The 19,735-nt window shown below is 43.0% G+C and overlaps 1 protein-coding gene across 1 annotated transcript in view; it reads left to right on the top strand.

Moving 5' to 3' along the window:
• ASIC2 (acid sensing ion channel subunit 2) overlaps window positions 1-19,735 on the top strand; it is a 528,892-nt gene that overhangs the window by 157,391 nt on the left and 351,766 nt on the right. The window lies entirely within an intron of this gene.

Raw genomic sequence — 19,735 nt, 5'->3', positions numbered from 1 at the left:
CCCTCACTTCAAAAAGTTTGTTTTAAATAATTGTCATGAGTGTTTTGTTGAAGACAAGCCCACAGTGTATTAAATTTGCTTTGTTTTACTCTCTACAATATTTTATTTTATTTTGTTTTATTTTGGTAATGGATCAACAAAGAGCAATCTGTTGAAAGTGGGTGACAGAACCAATAAAACTTTATTTCAAAACTCCTTCTCATTTGTTTCCCCAGCTTCAATCCTGAGAGCAGCTAGGCTTCAGGAGTTGTTTACATTTAGCTTCAATAACATAAAATAATGTACTATTAACTGCTAAACTAATGATCCTAGACCTAACATTTTTATCAGGACCTTGCCCCATTGAGCTGACACTCTTCAGATCATTTTCTCTCTCATTAAAGTAATTAAAGTCAACATTGTTGGAAAGGCCTTAGGTAATGAAGGACAGAGCTGATACTAATAAGCAAAGCAACATCCCCGTTTATATTCCCTTTGATCTGCAGTTTAATTGTTGGTAATCCAGGCCCTCAGTCTATTGAGATGGCTTTTCCTGTATGTATGTGCAACCTGCTTAGAGTGAGGGCAACAGACAGTCCTCGCAGTGCTCTGCCCTAGGGAGCCAGTGCTGGCTGGCAACGTGACACAGATGCCCTCAGTGTCTTGTTTTCCTCTGGGCCCCTCTTGTTCCTGTACTGCAGCAGCCAAGAGCTTCTGAGTAATCGTTCTTTGTTGTAAAAAGTGATTTTATGGTGAAGCAGACAGAAATTAAGAGGGAATAGGGATTTTTTTCAGCACTTATTTCTGCTGGGAAGGAATTCTATGAGGAAACTTAAACTGCTGAGCAACGGCTGTATAGTATGTGGGTGATCTGAAGAGCTTTGTGTCCTGATCTAACTCTTCTGAGCGATATCACCTACCTTGACCACACTTACCCATTTGTGAAGTCCATTTTACAGGAGCTTGATATTAGAGTACAGCTCCATTCAGATAAGGACATGATACAAATATGTAATAAGGCTGCTTCATTTTTCTATGAGTATTTCCTCACCTCCCCAAAACTGGTTCTCTAAAAAGGCAAAAAAACAGCACTGCACTTTAGCTACAAGCACCATTGTTTCCCTTGAGTAACAGCAGTCCTGCTGGCCTCTGCCTTTTGCACAGACTAGCTACAAAGATCCTACTTCCAAATAGAAAAAGGCTTACTGGAACCAATTATCTGCAACACAGAGATATCTGCTAGAGGTGATGATTTAGTCCTATTTCCATAAACATAAAAATAACTTTGAATGGTTATATTGTTTTTGATAATGTCGAGCAGCAGCTTCAAAGTAGGCTTCCACAGGTGATCTGTCTCTCTGTGCATTCTTCACCTCATCACCATCTGGTCTCTGCAGCAGGAGGAACATCTTTCATGATCACCTGGACTGAACTCATGATTCATTACTGCTGAATGGAAGTTCTCTTATGCTCATCCTTTGTTTGTGCTAGTTCTGGCTGAGCTCATTAATTGTCTGATGAGTCAATTCACCTGCCTGAAAAGCAGCTTCTTGTTGGTGGGGTGAATCTGCTCAGGGAAGGACTCTACTAGGCTTGGAGCTGGCTTGAGGTGAGGGAAAGAGGCGAGATCTATGAGCAAAGGGAAGCAGATGCTGTCATTGGGAGCTGTTAGATCAGCTCAGTCCCATCTGGTGAAGCTGAAATTCTCAAAGCTTTTAAGCTAAGTACTGCAATGCTATATTTTTCCCTGCTACTATTAGAAATGGTGATTGTTCTGCTTCTGGACTTCTCTGCTAGCTCTCCTGCATACTGCTCCATGCAGAACAGCCACCATCTATGTCACACTATTTCAAACACTTTGGCTCATGACTATCTGTTTCCTGCAGTAGGTAGATGATTGCTCTATGTACTGGGGAGATTTGAAAATTAGGTCATGTCTGTATTTATGCAAGAGCACTTGACTGACATTATCCACAATGTTGGAGAAATAATATCCAGGACAAAGCCAGAGAAATGGGCAGCATAAAATGCACTTGTAAATTACATACTAATCTTGCAGGACTTTTTGCCTAGGTTCTTAACTGGCACTGACAGACATCCCTGTGCTTGATCTTACATCCATGAGTTCTTGGGAAGTTCCCAGACTTTCATAAGAGTGTTGTCCTTTTGTCTATCTTCAGTTGATTGTCTTTCTATTGAACCTGAAAGCCCAGGAGAAGCTCAGTTAATTATTTCCAGTTGTTCTTTAGGGCAGCTGATTAAAAGTGACTGAGACCATAATGAAAGCTGACCAGCTTTCCAAATTCCAGATGAAAACCGTTTGGTTCTATTCCCTTAGGATGGAGAGGGAAAACTGGAATTAAAGCTAGGGGAAGAGGGAGGAACAATTAACAAAATCTCTCAAGAGGGATAATTATGGAAATAAAGCAGCTTTACTGTAGAAAATCAGTATCGCTCATGAAATAGTTCTCTAAGTAGAACATGGTGCAGTTCATGATTTTGTGCTGTAAAGCAATCTGGTTTAATGAGTTTGAAGAATGGATCATCTTATTGCTGTTATTCTAAAAGCAACTATTGCAGTAAAAAGTTCTGTTTGAAGACTGTGTTCTCAATAGATTTTGCCAGCTTAACCTGGAAAAAATATAACTGACAGGTCTGCAGTTTTGTGACAAAGGTTTAATTCAGCTTTACACAGAGCTGATTTCAATTTACACAGAGAAATCCTGTTCCAAATAGTTGGTATTTCTTATCATGGGGGATTACATGTCTGCTGAATAATTCTTTATGAATCTTTTGCAACTGCCTGAAATCACAGCTCAAAGATGAGCTGCTGTCTTCTCTCAGACCAGAATGGGACTTTGTGGTGTTTATCATAAACATCTCCAAACATCCCTGAGACTCTGCTTGTTATCGCTTGTACATATATGCTGTTGGCTTCTTTGGCAGTGATGTGGAGAATGCAGATTTTCACATCCTACATGCAGTGGGAAGCAGAAAGTACATTGGGGCACTATTGGTTTCAAGAAGCAGAGAGGAAGAACACTGTGACCTTGAACGTTTGGCTTGATGTGAAGTACCCTCTTAACTTTGTGTGCTTTCACATCTGCAATTTCAGGACTGCATATGGCAGTGACCCTGAGGACAGATTTTTCTTTCCTTCTCACGATGGCTGCACACATCCCTCATAGAAAGCAGGAGAAAATAGATCCAGACCTGGAGGTGATGGTGACCTCCCCACCCAGATGCTCAGTTTATTCTTCTAGTTAACAGTTCCTTGTTCTAGGGAGATGCTCAGCATGCTCTTGGATCATGCTTTTTAGGAAAAGGAGCCTATTGTTGGGGAACTTTTCTAATATCTGGTATTTCTTTCCCTTTCTTTTTCTGATTGCTCCATAGAAATCCCTTTCCCATTTCAGGAACTTGCCTTTCTAAGATTTCCACAAAATGAAGATGGACTCAGTGTGTTTGTGTAGGATTGTGACTCAGGATTACTGTGCTTTCCCTTTGCTATGTGTGTCACAACAGGAAAATTGTTTAAATGCTCTGAGCTTTATTTATTTATTTATTTACCCAATGGAGAGTCAGTGACCCCTGTATTAATTACTTGCTGTAGATGGAATCTGTGGAAACTAGCAATACAACTTGCACTACACAGTGACACTTGATTTACACTTCTTAGAGTTCCAGTTATTCTGCCAAGCACTTTGGGGTTAAAATTGTGTATGTGTCTGTTTCCATCTGAGCTATTTTGAACAGTTTCAGTCATTTCTGAGAATGAGACAGAGAGAAATCGTATCATTAGGTAGCTGGAGAGGAAAGGGCAGCTGCAATGACCTTACTGCTGGCACTTCTCAACTTCCAGCATGCTGTTTTGGAATATTAATGGTCCTTTAATGCACTGTTTAGTATACTGAATGCTTTGCAGAACATATCAAAAATACTCTTTGCCTGGATGCATACAGCATGACAGTAAACATTAAGTAGGAATACTTACTCAAATAAATGGTTATGTATTTCAGGGTTTGCACAAATTGGGTGCTCTTCCCACCTCTGCAATGATTATTTTATGTGGTATGTGGAAGGATATTCTATTCTTTCTGTGATCCAGGAAAAAAAAAAAAAAAAAAAAAAAAAAAAAAGAGTAGCTCAGTTCTTCTGGGACTGGATATAGGAAGATAAGTGGGAGATTGGCAGGTTGTAAGGGGTGTTTTGACTACTAACAATTTATTGACTGACCAAAGGCAGAGTCTGTATGTCTTCATAGGGGCGATAAATCTTGTACTTCACCGGATCAGAATCCTACTGTTCCAGCTTCTTGGTGTTACATTAATGCCGACAATGAATGGATGGGGGATTTCTGTCTAACTGCACAAATTCCCACAGTCATCTGTCAGGGGAGGAGAGAAGAGAAAGGCAGACTGTGAGGAAGGTCAGGAGAACAACTGAGTTTCTTGGAGCCTGTGGTAGCCAGTTGGGATCAATTATTGGTGTAGCTAAAAACAAACAGAAAACAATTCTTTTAAAAGGTCTCTTGTTCCTAGGATATTGTATTTGATAAGTAACCCAGAAAAAATGCAGCAATAGCACAGACTGTCACTTTTCTGCCTAGGTAAAGTGTATTATTTCTCGGGGATAGAACACGAACTGTGGTGGGTTCAAAATTTGCATAAAAAGCAACGCAACTCCATCCTTTTGTATCAAAATTGTGAGGGCTGCCATTTTTCTGTCTTACTGGTTTCTGAGGAGTAGTGAATAGCCTGTTAAGGATGCGTTGTGCTTCTTTCAGCCAGTCATAATCCAGCCTTTCTCCTGTGATGATGATAACAGTGTTGAGCTCTCAACACGGATGTTAAGCAAAATTATTTTGTTAAGTGCTTTGCTCTTTGGATGAAAACTGAATTTTAAGTATTGCTCTGTCAAATTCATCTTTCTTTGCCGTCTGTGCAGAGGGTATCCAGACGGATTTCAGACTGATGGATTCTCAAGGTGTTCCTTGCTGTGCTGTTCTGTATGGATTATTTTTACATCCTCTTAATTCCAGCACTCCATGTGCTTCTTATTCAGTGTATCCACAAAAGCTGTGGAGCTAAAAGAAGAAATTTCCTGGGTAAACGCTGGCCTTAATTAAAGTGCCAGATTTTTGTTTCACTTATGCAGAAGTTTGGAAGCAACAGATCACAGCAGTGGGAGAGGAAGAGGTCAAGCTGTTAGTGAATGCAGTTCAAGAGGCTAGGCTCAGCTCCTCACTGTGCAATACCTTTGGTCTGACAGTGAACGAGTCACTTACTGGCCTGTAATCCTCATTATACAGAGGGGAATTTCCTACTGTTTTTTCAGATGATGTAAAGCTAAAGTACCGTATATCTGCTGTTAATAGGAAATCGGTTTAGTTCTTTCAGACATTGCCCTATAAATCAGAACATTTTTGCAGTTTCTGGTGAGGAACTGGGGATGGGCCTGTGGGTTTGCTGCAGAGGCATGTAAACAGGTGGCTGTGAGGGGTTGGGAAGTAAGCACTGTGCTGGTGGCTTCCTCTGTCAGATACCACATCTTCCTGGTCTTCAATCTGGATGTGGTGACAAGATTATTACCTGCCCTGGAATCCCTGTTTCTCTTCACTGACTGCAAATAACGCTTCTGTAAGTAGCTTAGACTCATATCTGAACAGCTTTGGAATAGGAATTTGACCTGTTGGCCTCATTAAGACTTCTACAGAGTTTGGGATGAGGCAGAGCCTGGCTTAGTCCTGGAGCCAACACTGGAATTTCACAGAGACTTGTGATGGTCCAGAGATGCTCCTCCAGATTTGTCTTCCTGGTGCTGGATTATTTCACACCCAGAGATGTCACAGTTAGCTTCCAGTGCACTCCCTGCACATTTTGTGGCATGTTTGCTTGGCAGACCTGATATTCTGCTATGACAGCAGATTTTGTTGGTTGGAAGCTGCCAACAGGCTGTCCTCCTCATGCTAATAAATGTGCCCATTCTTTAAAAACCCATAAGTAGACAATCAATTGCTCTCTCTCCCCACTGAAACACTATTGGAATAGTCCAGGTTCTGGGCAAAATTTCCTGGACACTTCTTCCAACAAGTGGGGGCTTGGAAGGCAGGTCCCCACAATACGGAGAGAATCTGAATAGACTCATCTTAAGAGAACTGTGACAATGCTTAGCATCCTTGTACCAGCTGTGCCCTTCTGCTGTCTTCTTTTGCTTGTTGTGCTGTAAGACCTAAGCATCTGTCCCCTGGGGAGTATAGGTGACCTACCTCATTGCAGAGTGGGTGGGTTCCTGCACAGCTGGAATCCCAAATGGCCAGCAAACTGATAGGGTTAGGGATGAAAACCAAATCTAAGCAATGACATTTTGGCAGCATTCTGGACTTGCTGTTCAGGAAGACTGAGAACTGGCAGACTTACAATAAGTCTTTATCTCCTTTGCTAGACTTGAGTAGGAGAGAAATAACCCAAGTTTAGGTGTCGGAGTTGTCATGGGAGCATTTTCTTTCACTCACTCTTAGAATCTCTTAATTGCCATGGAAGGGAATAGGTACATTAGTTTGCATCTCAGGTGACCTGTTGCAGCCTAAGCTGAACTGCACCTACGAGTGTGTTTCCCTTCACTGACTGAGAATCACTGTGGATATATAAAATATGTGAGATCACCTCTTGCCCTAAGGGTAGCAAGCAATCATTACCTGGCATCATGTGTGTTCTCTCTGATCCCCGGGAGCAATTTGTAACCATGGTTCTAATTCGGCTCACTGCTGAGTGACTCCAGTAGTATCATTAGAAACACCATGTGGAAAATCTCGTCCTCTGGGACCCTGCTTCTTTCTGCCTTTAAAGAGATGCATGCCGTGGAAATAAAGAGCCTGGCAGATGTAGATATTAGCATTACAGTGCGCTTATTTGAGATCATAATTTTGCCAGGGATATGTTCTTTGCAGAGAAATTAAGATGGTTGCAGGAACACCAAATTAAATGGAACAGTCCTGAATGAAATCCCACAGAAGGAAGACATTGGTATTTTTACATAGAGAAGTGAAGAATTATGATAGCAGATATCCTACTGCCCTTATTTTTGTATTGCTTCCTTAACATTTTTACACGGTATTAACTATCTTATGTGCCCAGGGAAGATGGAATAAATATTCTCTTTGAGGGTGCAAATATTGCCAGAACAGTGGTGATGTCCTCAGTAGGTTTCTGAGGTGTGCTAGGTGCCTGAGGGAGAGATTATATTTGAAAGGTATAAAGAGATGCAGCATATGTAGCATTTTTAGGCATGTGATTCTCTCGTGCAAACACAGCAGGATGGGTTCAAAGGGACCTTTGGTCATGATTGAGGGAATTGGCAGTTTGCTTTATAATTATTTCTTATTCTTGGACAGCAGAGTTTGGTTTTACCCCATACTCTAGTCTCCATCTAGTCTGTCATCAGTCTTTTCCTCTGACTGTCATTGGCATCAGGGGGTTGTAGTTAAAATGAATGATGTTTTGAAATGTATGTGGGGACAGAGGCAGCAGCAAAGCCTGGAACCACTGTCAGATGAAATTCAGAACAGCCATGTTGAACCTGTATGGGATCTGCTGGCACAGATCATTTCCAAGCAGTAAGTGTGCAGTCTGGAGGAATCACCCAGGAAAGTGTCTCCCAAGTGTCTTCCCGGTGGGAAGATGTGTGATGTAGTTTCAGCAGCACAGTATAAATGAAATGTATTATTAGGCCAACAAAGACCTCAAATTAATGATATATAGCTTGTATTTCCCCTATGTCTTTTGAAATGCAGTTTCTTGTATCCATACAACCTACCTGACCATTCCTTCTACATGGATGTCCATGTACTGTTACTGAAGTCATGCATTGCTTCTCTTCTCAAAGGGAAGCACCTGAAAATGAATAAACTGCTTTAAAAAACACTGGTTCTAACTAACTAACTAAAGAAATAAAAACTCATGCTGAGACTTGTGAAATGTGTTACTCTTACTTCCAAAAGGTATCGTGAGATCACTTGAAAATGTATACATGGTTAATATCCATGTAGAATATATTCCAGGAAGCACTTGCCATGCTCTTCACAAATTATTTTTACATCAAACTGTTTGGGTTTCTAACTGCTCAGCTAGTTTTAGAGTTACTCTAAAGGCAAATGTTCAGCAAAAGCAGATGCCTTGTTAAGGAAGATTGTGTTTCCTGAAGGGCTATTTTTACCTTGTTGATGGGAAGGAACTTAAGCTGTGTTTTATGAAACATTGAAACAAATTGTTGTTGACACATCCCTCCTTGGTGTGGAAAGTTAACCCCTGAGGTCAATTATACTTTTTTCACGGTATTTGTGCTGCTGGTGGATGCCAGGTAATTGAATTGTTTGTATTATGAAAATGTCAAAATGAACAGAAAATATTTATTATTGTTTTGAGTGCCAAAGATCTACTTGGCTCTGAGAGAAATGAAATGAAGGCAGCACCTGACAGAATAGGTTACTAGGTAATAAATGAAAGAAAAGAGCACATTCACAGAAAGCCCACAGAAAACACGTGCCTCAGAGGCTGGTGCCAACACAGAAAATTATTTTTTTTTTTTTACAATGGGGCACTTTACTTGTCACTTGGCCTGATGGCCGCAGATGGGTCCCTATCTCTAAGGGGAAACCAGATCCTAGGCCAGGAGATGGCGGGGCTCATTGAGATGGCTTTAAACTAGGTAAGAAGGGGGATGGCGCTGAAACAAGACTTGTTAGAGCTGTGCTAGGGGTAACAATGGCAAGGCTGGGAGAGAAGGTAATGGCCCAACTGAAGAGCATCTACACTAATGCACGCAGCATGGGTAACAAACAGGAGGCTCTGGAAGCCATCATGTGGCAGGCAGGCTATGACTTGGTTGCCATCACAGAAACGTGGTGGGACCAGTCTCATGACTGGAGTGCTGCAATGTCTGACTATAAGCTCTTCAGAAGGGATAGGCAGCATGGAAGGGGTGGTGGTGTGGCTCTCTATATCAGAGAGAGTTTTGATGTCGTGGAACTTGAGGCTGGGAATGATAAGGTTGAGTCCCTATGGGTTAGGATCAGTGGGAAGGCCAACAAGGCAAGCATCCTGGTGGGGGTCTGTTATATAGACCACTGAATCAGGATGAGGAGACTGATGAGTTCTACGGGCAGCTGACAAAAGTTGTGAAATCGTCAGCACTTGTTCTTGTGGGTGACTTCAACTTCCCAGATATATCCTGGAGGCACAACACAACCCTGAGAAAGCAGTCTAGGAGGTTTCTGGAGAGCATGGAAGATAGCTACCTGATGCAGCTGGTTAGTGAGACTACCAGGGGAGGTGCCCCACTAGACCTTCTCTTCACAAACAGAGAAGGACTGGTGAGAGATGTGGTGGTTGGAAACTGTCTTGGGCAGAGTGACCATGAAATGGTAGAGTTCTCCATTCTCAAAGGAGCCAGGAAAACCGCTGTATTGGACTTCCAGAGGGCCTACTTTGAACTGTTCAGGACACTGGTTGGCAGAGTCCCTTGGGAGGCAGTTCTGAAGGGCAGAGGAGTCCGGGAAGGTTGGATGCTCTTCAAGAAGGAAATCTTAATGGCGCAGGAGCGGTCTGTCCCCATGTGCCCAAAGACAGGCTGGCTTGGAAGAAGATCGGCCTGGCTGAACAGAGAATTGTGGCTTGAGCTTAGGAGAAAAAAGAGGGTTTATAATCTTTGGAAAAGAGGGCAGGCCACTAGGGAGGACTATAAGGATGTTGCAAGGCAGTGCAGGGACAAAATTAGAAAGGCCAAAGCTCATCTGGAGCTCAATCTACTACCATTAAAGACAACAACAAAAAAGTGTTTTTACAAATACATCAACACAAAATGGAGGACTAAGGAGAATCTCCATCCTTTACTGGATGTGGGGGGAAACCTTGTTACAAAAGATGAGGAAAAGGTGGAGCTGCTTAATGCCTTCTTTGCCTCATCCTTTAGCGGCAAAACTAGTTGCTCTCTGGATACCCAGTACCCTGAACTGGTGGAAGGGGATGGGTAACATAATGTGGCCCTCACTGTCCATGAGGAAATGGTTGGCAACCTGCTATGGCACTTGGATGTACTCAAGTCAATGGGGCCAGAAGGGATCCATCTGAGGATACTGAGAGAACTGGCGCAGGAGCTGGCCAAGCCACTTTCCATCATTTATCAGCAGTCCTGGCTATGGGGGGAGGTTCCAGTTGACTGGCGGTTAGCAAATATGACGCCCATCTACAAGAAGGGCCAGAGAGTAGACCTCAGGAACTATAGGCCTGTCAGTTTGACCTCAGTGCCAGGGAAGCTCATGGAGCAGATTATCTTGAGTGTCATCACGTGTCACTTACAGGGCAACCAGGCGATCAGGCCCAATCAGCATGTGTTTATGAAAGGCAGGTCCTGTTTGACGAACCTGATCTCCTTCTATGACAAAGTGATGCGCTGGGTGGATGAGGGAAAGTCTGTGGATGTGGTCTACCTTGACTTCAGTAAGGCCTTTGACACTATTTCCCACAGCATTCTCCTCAAGAAACTGGCTGCTCGTGGCTTGTGTTGGCGTACACTTCATTGGGTTAAAAACTGGCTGGATAGCTGAGCCCAAAGAGTTGTGATGAATGGAGTCAAATCCAGTTGGAGGCCAGTTACTAGTGGTGTTCCCCAGGGCTCAGTACTGGGACCAGTCCTTTTTAATATCTTTATCGATGATCTGGATGAGGGGATTGAGTGCACCCTCAGTAAGTTTGCAGATGACACCAAGTTAGGTGCGTGTGTCGATCTGCTCGAGGGTAGGAAGGTTCTGCAGGAGGATCTGGATAGGCTGCACCGATGGGCTGAGGTCAACCGTATGAAGTTCAACAAGGCCAACTGCCGGGTCCTGCACCTGGGGTGCAATAACCCCAAGCAGAGCTATAGGCTGGGAGATGAGTGGTTGGAAAGCTGCCAGGCAGAGAAGGACCTGGGAGTATTGGTGGATAGTTGGCTGAATATGAGCCAGCAGTGTGCTCAGGTGGCCAAGAAGGCCAACAGCATCCTGGCTTGTATAAGAAGCAGTGTGGCCAGCAGGTCACGGGAAGTGATCATCCCCCTGTACTCGGCTCTGGTGAGGCCGCACCTCGAGCACTGTGTTCAGTTTTGGGCCCCTCACTCCAAGAAGGACATTGAGGTGCTTGAGCGAGTCCAGAGAAGGGCAACGAAGCTGGTGAGGGGTCTGGAGAACAAGTCCTATGAGGAGCGGCTGAGGGAGGTGGGGTTGTTCAGCCTGGAGAAAAGGAGGCTCAGGGAGACCTTATTGCTCTCTACAGGTACATTAAAGGAGGCTGTAGCGAGGTGGGGGTTGGTCTATTCTCCCACATGCCTGGTGACAGGATGAGGGTGAATGGGCTGAAGTTGCACCATGGGAGGTTTATGTTGGATCTTAGGAAGAACTTCTTTACTGAGAGGGTTGTTAGATATTGGAACGGGCTGCCCAGGGAAGTGGTGGAGTCACCATCCCTGGAGGTCTTTAAAAGACGTTTAGATGTTGATCTTAACGATATGGTTTAGTGGAGGACTGGTTAGTGTTAGATCAGAGGTTGGACTCGATGATCTTGAGGTCTCTTCCAACCTAGAAATTCTGAGATTCTGTGATTCTAGGAATTCAAACAAGGACTTCAGTGGAGATGTAGTGCTTCATACCAGGTGTTTAGGTTCATATTTATGCTGAAAGAGGCCAGAAAAGGGGCCAGGAAAGAGTCCGTCTTTTTGTATTCATTGCTTTATATTCAGCAAAAGCAGAACATGACTAGGAAACTTAACTCCTTTGATAATACCACTTTCCAGATGATAGATGTTAGTGACACAGCTAGATCTGCTACTGTGCACTTCGAACAGATCACAAATCTAGGAAACTAATTTCTAATCCTCTGTGTAGCAATACTGATTCAAGGAAAAGGTCAGTGGGAGCAGGCAAGAGTGAGAAACCAAGAATGTTTTCAATTGTCTGTTACTGGGATAAAATAGGTCTGGGGAACTGCACTGAAATCAATCTGTCAAGTATGGACATTGTAACGAAACAAAAAATAGGTGCTTCACTAGAGTCGAGTATTTGATTTCTCCAACAGGGCCATTTGCTTCTTTTGAAAGGAAGACAGTAGGGTTGCTGCTTTGAATGTTGATTCTTGTGAAGTATACCCACTGAAGAAAACTTTGGGGAACACACCTTAGATTCCAAGATGAATGAACGATCAGGCAGGGCTGACGAATAGTGGCTGAGAGGAGAGTGCCTTGAAGCAATGAAGGCCTGCCACACAAAAAGGATGTAAATCACAGCTGAAGAATGAGCGCTGGTTCACCTGGACTTTGTGGCTGCCTTGGCATGGCAGATGGCCCTGCAGTTTTGGTAGCGGTCTGTTTTGCATAGCAAGGTCTGTGTATGTGAGGATGGGCATCAGAAAAAGTGTCACACTTGCCAAAAGCAGTCAGTGAAGACTTTTGAAACTTCCTGTGTGATGAGGTTGACTTCTGAATGAAAATCAGAGCTCATCTTTAAACTGATGTCTCTATTACTTGCCCTTTATCTTTGTTATGTCAAGCAGTTCCTTTGAGAGCATCATCTTCACATTAGCTGTCTACATTTTGTCTTTGTTACCCAATATTTGAAGTAAACTTTGGGGATAGTTCTTTCAGAATATCAGGTTATTTTAAGTTACAAAGCTTCCATGAGAAGCAGAACTGAATATTTCAGTTCAAATATGAACAAGTCACTGAGCTCTAATTCTAAATATCCACTCCTACAATGTTACATAGAGAGTGATAGATTCAGTCCTTTAAACGCTTCATATAGATGGTTTATGCCTCAACCTAAATTGGCCTTGGCATATTGAGAGTACTGGGAAATGGCAGAGCTATGAACATGCTGTCAACTCAGTTTTGTTTAAAGAAAAATTAGGAAATTGCAGCTGTTTGCTTCGTGTCAAGGGAGAAAAACAGATGAAAACAAAGCCTGTATTCTGATTTTCATCATTGAAAATGAAATCTAAAGGTCAGGTGATTACTAAAGATTAGAGTTGAAAGTAGTTTTTTCTAGTTAGAAATCTTTAAACTAGATAAATGCTATTCACTGAATACAAAACAGAAGAAGCTGAGGTTAGAGAAACTGGGGAAAAAAGAAAGTGTTGCCTTTGGGAATTTTTCTTTTGGGAGGAGTGCCATTTCTTTGGTCTGGAGGTAAATTTATATTTTTAAGGCATGTCTGTCCAGAACATCCAGGAAATCCATAACTGGGTCACAAATTGTGACGTTGCCATTTTCAGCAGTGATCTGTCCAAGCACAGCAGCTTGCTTTTGAGACACTTGCTATGTTGGCCTGTTGGGAATTGGCATACAGGACGTGGACATAAGCAACCAGGGGTAGGCCTTAGAAATCTCAGGGCCTGCTGCAGCTGAGCAAACCAAGCTGCCAGAGTAACTGTGAGAAGCTCCCACGGCAATGACTCCCACATCACCCAATTAAGGAACTCAGAAAATATTGTTATCAGCAGCTGGCCTCAAGGACTAGGCCTACGTGACCGTTAAGCACAAAGGCGGTTGTTTTCCTAACTTCTAATCAAAAGGGGGTGTTCTTTTTTTGCAGGTGGTGTTATTTTCTTAATGGTTTGTCTGGATGCTTTTGACCAATAATCTTGTGTGAAACACTGTCCACCCCTGTAAAATTCACTATAAAAGTTGGGCTATTTGGGCAATAAAATGGTGAAGCATGATCTGACTCTGCTGGTGTCTGTCGTGCTTTCGTCCGTGCTTCGCAACATTGGCCCACAAACCAAGTCCTTTAGGGCTGAAAATTGGTGGTTACAGAGAGATTTTTGACCCACTGGGGCTCTAACACAGAGCTCTGGGGGCTTGGAGTGCATACCAGTGGATTTCCTCTAGTAATATCTTCCTGTTTAGGCTTCTATCATTTTAATGAAAGTAACGATTCTGCTACTGCTGCTGCCTGACATTTTCTGGCTGATATGGACCATAGCAGCAGCATCTGTTCCAGCTGATCTAACAAAGTATACTTCTACCAAGTTTGTTCTGAGCTGAAGACAGAATACTCTGGTTATTCATCGGCTCAACCAGGGTGAGAATGGAAGAGACCTGTGGTAATTTTCTCCTGCTGCTTCCAGTCTTTCTGCTGTAGTTTGGTTTGTTTCCACCTGCACAGCAGCCCACTCTAGAAAGGCATGCACCTATTTCACAAGATGTCCTTGGCTTTCAGGAGACTAGGAACTGGGAAGGAGGGAGTGGATGATGGGCAGGTTTGGGGCACTTCATGCATGAGACTCTCATTGCAAGGTATTGATGTATTAATGGAACATGAAATGCAGTTGCAATGCTGCTTTGGGCTGGAGGCTGCAACATGAAGATTTAGGAGGAAAGCTTTGCTGCAGGTGAGCTTGGCCAAATGAATCACCTTGCTTTAAAATTGTTGTCTGCAACAACAGCTCAGGTGACAAACACTGGCCGCAGGGCAGCAGTGTGCTGTCATGGAGCGTGGCCCTCCAGGCAGTAGGGTGACAGAGGGAGCTGCAGTGATTGGGGAAACCAGCAGCAGGGAGGTGAGGGAGAGAAGGGACCGGCTGTCCTGAGTGCCAGTTGCCACCGCCAGCACTGGGCTGATAATAACCAGGAGTACTGAGGAGCTGACAGGTTTCCACAGAAACTTTGTTAAGGTAGTATCTAAATATTTTGACGAAAAGTGAGGGCATTCCACAAGAAATGAGTTATTTTCAAAAAAGATCACTGTGCAGAATATGAACCCTTTTAATTCTGAATGGAGACTTTTCTCAGTGAGGTGTATAGTGTTGAGGTATATAGTGTGTGTGTGTGTTATTTTGTTGTTTTTGTTGTTTGTGTAGTCAACTTCTGGTTCCTCAGGTCCCCCCCCTTTTTTTTTTTCCCCCAAAAATGAAACAAAACAATAAAACTGTTACTGAAAAATTTTTTACTGGATCTGAACATCTGTTGTTTATTAGGCCTCATCTTTTTACTCTTTCTAGACAACTAATTTTGCTAGAGGGGAGAAATCAAAGATGAGTAGAAAATAAAGCTTAAAAATGTAGAAAATGTAACTTACATATTTTTTGGGTAAAGGAAAAAAGCCATCAAAACTTTCCATCTATAAACTGGAACTGCTTGTCAAAGAGTCTTCAAGAAGCTTTTAGGCACACTGGCTCTCCGGCAGCAAGAATTCTCACACAAATATACATGACGAGAGGATAGAAAGAGCTATGAAATCTATTCTTTTATTCTCACACGTTGTTCAGTGTGCATTATTGCTAACGTGTCATTCACTATTTCAAAATCAGCAATTTATTCAGAGATTTCAGGCTGTTATCGCTGTGTGTAAATTGTCCCAGTTGGGATTCTAATGTACCTTTCTCCAAGATATTCAGCAATGTGTACGTCTTGTACTTTCCTGTAGCTCCAGGAAGCTGTCAAGTCTGCCTTTTTACCTCAGTTGTAGAACCAGAAAGGAATTGCCTGGGGAAAATGTCACAGATTTGGCCTTTGCAGCCTGCAGTCCCAGGCATCCTGAGCATAAGACACAGACCTGTCTTGGGAGTGAAGCAAGTACAAGGATGGCTATTGCACTGGTCACCCCCTCTCCTCACCCCCAACCTTTTTTGGCTCCTAAATTAAGCTTTTTAAAAAGGCATAACTTGCAATAAACCAAAATTAACTGGCATCCTGCAGTGGCCCTGGACTACTGCTTAAGGAGCAAACCTTTCCTCCTCTCTCCCAGATAAGAGCAATTACAGACATGTATCTATTGCCCTCATGCCCTACGAACTCTGTGCTCACAGTCCCTCTGCCAGCCCCCACCCTGTTCTGAGCTGCCTGTGTTATGTGCTGGAAAAGCAGTGTACAAAAGCAGTGAACCAGCAAAATTCAGGTGAGGGGCAAAACAGTGCACCTTGCTAGGAACATGACCCATCTTAGCTGGCTCTCAGGCACCAGAGGGGCTCCTGCTTCCACGGCCTTCTGGAGTCAGTATTCAATTTCTAAGGTCAGATTCAATTTCTGCCAGCCTTGGGTTGTGTTTCAGAAGCAGCCTACACCTGCTGTATGTTCACTGGGGGTTTGGTTGCTTCTAAGAAGAATGACACCATGTATTCTAAGATGGCATTGGCTGAAAGAGACCCATGCTTAGTAGTTTTCTTTGCCAACTAGTGAGGATAAATAGAGCAAGAACATAAAGCAGTGAAGTCTTCCTGTGCTTCATGGCCCTAATACTCCCCTTGCATGCCCCAAGTATAAACTTGCAGGTTTCCTTTGTGCTGTATGCTTGCTAAGATCTAGTCAAAAGAAAGGTTGTCCAGCAGAGAATTTTGTCTTAGCAGTCAGGAGGTCAGTGGCTTGGCACAGGTCAACAAAGTCATGAACTGCATCATGTCCTTCCTCGCCATGGTAGCAGGAGACATGAGAGAGTGTTAGGCAGTGGCATGCAGAGGAGAAAAGTGTTGATTTCAAGTCCCAGCCATGCTTTTCGTTTGTGTCGTGAGTTTTGGCCCGATGCTATAACTTCCGTCTCTTAGTCTTGAAATTGAGCAGAACATATAATGGCATAACTAGATGGTGGCATGTTTACATTCATTAATTGAAAGCACTTTCCCTGGTGGCTAATTACTGTGCAAACCATAACAACACAATTGAGATTTGTTTGAATATTTGAGCCATTATGAATATCATATGTCATTTCTGGAAGAAAGAAGTGCAGTATTTATGGCTGTGCACTTACATTTCAGTTTTGTGCAAGAATGCAGAATCCAATTGTTTTTCTGGTGACCTGGCTCAGCAAATCTAATATCCATCCTCTGCTGTAGCCAATACCTGATAGTTCTGAGAAAGCTGATTTCGCTTATTGAAGACTGTATGGCTTCCTAAAATGGTGGGTGGTAAATGCACTAATGGAAAGCAATAGATTCTTTTGTCTGCTGAAACCAGCTGATTATTCAAAGCATAACGCTTTAAGGAAAGCCCTTCTGATACTTCTGATATAGGGTATTCTGATACCATGCAAGGCCACTGGCCTTGCATCCTTCTTTGTATGACTAGATATGGGAGAGGAAGTTCTGTCCTTGACTGCATAACACTGCAGCTTGATGATCATTAATTTCCCAGTAAAACAGTGGCCTGACGTAGAAGTGCACTTGGCCCCGTGGCTCACCTATGTTTTCTGGACCAAGGATATTGAAAGTGCTCTCAGCATATGCATCAGGGCTGACTATCAGTAGCAGGATGCTGCTGGCTGTGGGACAGAGAAAAGTATGGTTTGTAAATCTGGCCATCCAACTTCACATTTGATGTCCCTGTCAATTCCCCTGTATACAGGTAAAACTCCACCCACTTTCTATAGCTTGGAGTAAACTAAGTAAGGTATAAAATCTTTGGGGATGTGGTAGGAGCACAAGTGTAAGGCAGAACCACTGTATTCAGCAGCAGTCCTTAGTTAACATAATTACTTGGGTATAATTGGGGCTAGAAATGTCTGTGAGATTGGCGTGAGAATAGTTAAGGCAGAAGCAGATGTCTGAGCGCACGTGTGTTTGCTGCAGCTTTTTGCTGTGGAATATTGGTATTGAGTTATGTTAAATCCTTAACACCTTTTTTTCCCCCACCAAATGAAGCTCAAGGATACAACTGGACAGAGTTTCAGACTGCACTCCCATGGCTGCAGCCCGTTCTGTAATGATTTGGCATTGCTGAGTAGATGTACAGGGGAAGGCACAGGATGCCTCTCATTCCAGAAGCCCACTGTAACCATGGAAAAAGCTGAAGGACCTAAGATTTGGGCTTTACTATGGTTATTGTGAAGGGTTTAAATGCAGTCTCTCCTCCCTGGACATGCCTGCAAGGTGTGCACATGCTATGTGGTGAAAACAGCTGGACAGATTTCCCATGCTGAGCTCAAGGTTGTGTTGCTGGAGCTTGAGAGTGAAAAACCAGAGAGGATCTGCTCACCAGATGATTGGTACGAACCGTGTAGTCAGCACAAGGTAGGTCACACCAGCAAGTTAGCATCTCAGCTGCTACCCCAACTGGCTTTGCTATGACCATACCAAGAAAGTAATAAACTTTTTTGAAGTTTTCTAGAAGGGAGCATTAATGAGATTCAAATCTTAGAACTCTTATTTGAATTGCAACCAACCTTTCTGTTTGTGTGCTCTCCTGATGACAGTAATTCTCTTTTCTTCTTTTATGTGAAGGGATAATTTGTAGAAAGTTACAAGTGACATGATAAAGAGGTAAACAGCGGCAGTGACAATATTGCAAGCTAATTTTGCAGGAGTTTATGCTGGGCTTCAATGAAGATGAAATTTGTTTTGTGTATCTATATATATATTAATGCAAGCTATAACTGTAAAAAGCTGCCAGTGATTTCTAGAAACCTGAGAAACAATCTGAGCCTGATTTCTTAAATAGTTGTCATAGAACCACAGAATGGTTTGAGTTGGAAGGGACCTTAAATCTTGTCTGGTTCCACCCCCTTCCATGGGCAGGGACCTCCCCCAGCAGCCCAGGCTGCCCCCAGCTACAGTTCCTCTGGGCCAGGGCCTCATCACCCTTATAATAAATAATTTCTTCATAATCTAAATCTAATCTAAACCTACCCTCTTTCATTGTAAAGATGTTCCCCCTTGTCCTGTCACTACATTCTCTGACATCCCCAACTCTCTCAGCATCCTTGTGGCACTCTTCTGCTCAGAAATAACGTTAATTGTTCCAAGCCAGATGAAGACCCTTTTCCTCAAAGCATTGCTCTTATTTCTGAATTTGTCTTTGTTTCCTTTTTGGCAAGATACAGAAGTCCACTGAGACAGCTTTCTCATAGATACTGCTGCCCCTTTCTGCTCACCCTGGGTCACTACTCATGGCAGCACATTGTTGTCCCTGCTGTAGGGAAGACCCAGTATGGCCCTGTGGGCAGCAGTCACCTGCTCTGTAGCACCAGAAGGTTTCATGGATGTTATTCAGGCTCATGCACGCTGGTATTGTAGGTCAGTAGCTGAGGGCAAGGACTGTCCATGCATTCGCTGGCAGTAGAAAGGAAATCCTTCCAGTGAACCCAGCTGAATTTCCTTGATGGGCTCTCAATGAATGTCAAATTGGGATTTGATTTTTTTTCCCGGAGCAACTAGAAATACTGCTCTATCACAGTCATTGCTATTAGCCAGGTAATTACAAGCACATTATGTAAAAACAGCATCTTAAATCCAGTTTAATATTAATCTTTGTCAAATTTACAGTGACAGCGTGCATGTCTTACTAAGGAATATTGAAGTAATTATTCTCTTGCAAGAATACAGCCTGGTAATGCAGCAAGCAGACATTTCCTTTAGAGGAAAGAAAGGATGATGCCAGCTCTTGAAACCAATGCCATTTTTATAGCTTTTTTTTTTTTAAAGGTGATGCCTGCTGGCAGTCATGTACACTGGGTGTTCTTTTCACTGACAGAGAGGTTCATATTTGAGAAGGAAATTTGAAGGAACATACCAAGCTCATGGGGATATACTTCAAGTACCTGGATTTCAGGAATTTAATTCCTAGATCAGCTGTAAGCAAAAGGAAGAAGGTCAAGGGGAAATCACTGGAACTGCCCATTTTCCCCCTCCCTCCATCCTCTGTCTTAACCCTCCACCCACTTTGGCAGGGGGGTTAATGGAACCCTGTGCACTGAAAAACTAAACCAGATTTGATATTGTATCGTGTTGATTTCAATATCAAT

This window comes from Anas acuta, chromosome 25 (assembly GCF_963932015.1).
Source record: "Anas acuta chromosome 25, bAnaAcu1.1, whole genome shotgun sequence".
Lineage (NCBI taxonomy): Eukaryota > Metazoa > Chordata > Aves > Anseriformes > Anatidae > Anas > Anas acuta.
This window is presented reverse-complemented; position numbering and strand designations above follow the sequence as displayed.